The sequence below is a fragment of the Cherax quadricarinatus genome, chromosome 1 (assembly GCF_038502225.1).
Source record: "Cherax quadricarinatus isolate ZL_2023a chromosome 1, ASM3850222v1, whole genome shotgun sequence".
Taxonomy (NCBI): Eukaryota; Metazoa; Arthropoda; class Malacostraca; order Decapoda; family Parastacidae; genus Cherax; species Cherax quadricarinatus.
This window is the reverse complement of record NC_091292.1, coordinates 97,892,850-97,896,890: the sequence shown is the minus strand read 5'-3', so window position 1 is coordinate 97,896,890 and position 4,041 is coordinate 97,892,850.

Here is a 4,041-nt window from a genome sequence, read left to right as displayed (position 1 = left end):
AATCTACCCAACCCTCTCTCTCATGTCTTACTTCTGTTACCTTGTCATAAAACTCCAGGAGGTTTGTGATACAAGATTTGCCTTCCATGAACCCATGCTGGTTTTCATTTATAATCTTGTTCCTTTCCAGGTGTTCGACCACTCTCCTCCTGATAATCTTCTCCATGACTTTGCACACAATACATGTCAGGGACACAGGTCTGTAGTTTAGTGCCTCGTTTCTGTTTCCTTTCTTAAATATGGGGACTACATTAGCTGTCTTCCATTTCTCAGGTAGTTGCCCAGTTTCAAGGGATGTGTTGAAGATTGTGGTTAGAGGCACACACAGCATCTCTGCTCCTTCTCTAAGGACCCATGGGGAGATGTTGTCCGGTCCCATCGCCTTTGAGGTGTCAAGGTCACTTAAGAGCTTCTTCACCTCCTCCTCAGTTGTTCGTATGTCATCCAACACTTGTTGGTATATTCCCTCTTGATGTTCCCTTCTGTTCTGTCTTCCCACAGCCCTTCCTGTCTCTACTGTAAAAACTTCCTTAAATCTCCTGTTCAGCTCCTCACATACCTCCTGATCATTTCTTGTGAGTTCTCCACCTTCTGTCCTTAATCTGATCACCTGGTCTTTGACTGTTGTCTTCCTCCTGATGTGGCTATACAACAGTTTCGGGTCTGTCTTGATTCTCGATGCTATGTCATTTTCATACTGACGCTGGGCCTCCCTCCTTACCTGTGCGTACTCATTCCTGGCTCTGCGACTGATCTCCCTATTTTCGTGTGTTCTCTGCCTTCTGTACTTTTTCCATTCTCTATTGCACTTTGTTTTTGCCTCCTTACACCGTCGGGTGAACCAGGGGCTTGTTCTGGTCTTCCCGTTGTTACTGTTGCCCTTGGGAATGAACCTTTCCACTGCCTCCTTGCATTTTGTTGCTACATATTCCATCATTTCATTTACTGGCTTTCCTGCCAGTTCTCTGTCCCACTGGACCTCCCGCAGGAAGTTCTTCAACCCTATGTAGTCCCCTCTTTTATAGTCAGGCTTTTCCCATTCTACTCCTGTTATTCTCTCCACTTGCAGCTCTACTATGTATTCAAAGCACAGAACCACGTGGTCGCTAGCTCCTAGGGGACTCTCATACTTGATGTCCTCAATGTCTGAGCTGCCCAGGGTGAACACAAGGTCCAATCTTGCTGGTTCATCCTCCCCTCTCACTCTGGTAGTGTCCTTAACATGTTGGTGCATGAGGTTTTCCAGCACCACGTCCAACATCCTGGCTCTCCATGTTTCGGGACGATTCACAGCTCCTGGCCCCGCCTCTTCGCTGATTGCTACTAGGTCCTCTCTCTCCCTGCCCCATGAGCTCTATCATACCTCGCCTTAAAACTATGTATGGTTCCTGCCTCCACTACATCACTTTCTAGGCTATTCCATGGCCTGACAGCTCTATGACTGAAGAAATACTTCCTAACATCCCTTTGATTCATCTGAGTCTTCAACTTCCAATTGTGACCTCTTGTGTCTGTGTCCCTTCTCTGGAACATCCCGTCTTTGTCCACCTCGTCTATTCCGCGCAGTATTTTATATGTCGTTATCATGTCTCCCCTGACCCTCCTGGCCTCCAGTGTCGTCAGGCCGATTTCCCTCAACCTTTCTTCATAGGACAATCCCCGTAGCTCTGGGACTAGTCTTGTTGCAAACCTTTGCACTTTCTCTAATTTCTTGACGTGCTTGACTAGGTGTGGATTCCAAACTGGTGCTGCATACTCCAGTATGGGCCTGACGTAGATGGTATACAGAGTCTTAAACGAATCCTTACTGAGGTATCGGAACGCTATCCGTAGGTTTGCCAGGTGCCCGTATGCTGCAGCAGTTATCTGATTGATGTGCGCCTCAGGAGATATGCTCGGTGTTATACTCACCCCCAGATCTTTTTCCTTGAGTGAGGTTTGCAGTCTTTGGCCATCTAAACTATATTGTGTCTGCGGTCTTCTTTGCCCTTCCCCAATCTTCATGACTTTGCATTTGGCAGGGTTAAATTCAAGGAGCCAGTTGCTGGACCAGGCTTGTAGCCTGTCCAGATCTGTTTGTAGTCCTGCCTGATCCTCGTCCGATTCGATTCTTCTCATTAACTTCACATCGTCTGCAAACAAGGACACTTCTGAGTCTATCCCTTCCGTTATGTCGTTCACGTATACCAAGAACAGCACAGGTCCTAGGACTGACCCCTGTGGAACCCCACTTGTCACAGGTGCCCACTCTGACACCTCGTCGCGTACCATGACTCGTTGTTGCCTCCCTGTCAGATATTCTCTGATCCATTGCAGTGCCTTTCCTGTTATGTGTGCCTTGTCCTCTAGCTTTTGCAGTAACCTCTTGTGAGGAACTGTGTCGAAGGCCTTCTTGCAGTCCAAAAATACGCAGTCGATACACCCCTCTCTCTCTTGTCTTACTTCTGTCACCTTGTAATAAAACTCTAGTAGGTTTGTGACACAGGATTTTCCTTCCCTGAAACCGTGCTGGTTGTCAATTATACACTTGTTTCTTTCCAGGTGCCCCACCACTCTCCTCCTGATGATCTTCTCCATGACCTTGCATACTATACATGTTAGTGATACAGGTCTGTAGTTTAGTGCCTCATGTCTGTCTCCCTTTTTAAAAATTGGGACTACATTTGCCATTTTCCATACCTCAGGGAGTTGCCCAGTTTCAAATGATGTGTTGAAGATCTTTGTTAATGGCTCACACAATATCTCTGCTCCCTCTTTAAGGACCCATGGAGAGATGTTGTCTGGTCTCACCGCCTTTGAGGTGTCAAGTTCGCATAGCAGCTTCTTCACCTCCTCCTTGGTTATATGTACCTCATCCAGCACTTGCTGGTGTGCCCCCCTGTTCTGATTTCTTGGAGTCCTACTGGTTTCCACTGTAAATACCTCTTTAAATCTTGTGTTGAGCTCCTGACATACCTCTCGGTCGTTTCTTGTGAATTCCCCATCATCCTTCCTCAGTCTGATTACCTGGTCCTTGACTGTTGTTTTCCTCCTGATGTGGCTGTACAACAGCTTCGGGTCAGTCTTTACTTTTGATGCTATGTCATTTTCATATTGTCTCTGAGCCTCCCTTCTTATCTGTGCATATTCGTTTCTGGCTCTTCGGCTGATTTCTTTATTTTCCTGAGTTCTCTGTCTTCTGTACCTTTTCCATTCTCTAGTACACCTAGTTTTTGCCTCCCTACACCTTTGGGTGAACCAAGGACTCGTTCTGTTCTTCCCATTATTTCTGTTTCCCTTGGGAACAAACCTCTCCTCTGCCTCCTTGCATTTTGTTGCTACATAGTCCATCATTTCTTGTACTGGTTTTCCTGTCAGTTCCCTCTCCCACTGAATGTCTTGAAGGAAGTTCCTCATGCCTGAGTAGTTCCCCCTTTTGTAGTTTGGTTTTTCCCAGCCTATTCCTGCTACTCTCTCCACTTGGAGCTCAACTATGAAGTCGAAGCACAGAACCACATGATCACTAGCTCCCAGGGGCCTTTCATACATGATACCCTCGATGTCCGAACTACTCATGGTGAATACAAGGTCCAACCTTGCTGGTTCATCCTCTCCTCTCTCTCTGGTAGTGTCTCTAACATGTTGATGCATGAGGTTCTCCAGTACCACATCCATCATCTTGGCTCTCCATGTTTCGGGACCCCCATGGGGCTCCAGGTTTTCCCAGTCAATCTCCTTGTGATTAAAATCACCCATAACTAGTAACTTTGCTCCCCCCATGTGTGCTCTCCTGGCCACCTCGGCTAGTGTGTCGATCATTGCTCTGTTGCTCTCATCGTATTCTTCTCTTGGCCTCCTGCAGTTCTGTGGTGGGTTGTACATTACTGCAATTATCACCTTATGTCCCTCAGACTGGATTGTTCCTACTAAGTAGTCCCTTTCGCCCATGCCATCCATTCCTTCCATTTTCTCAAAACCCCACTGGTTTTTAATGAGCAGTGCAACTCCTCCTCCCCCTCTTCTCTCTCTGTCTTTCCTGAGGATTTGATATCCGGATGGAAA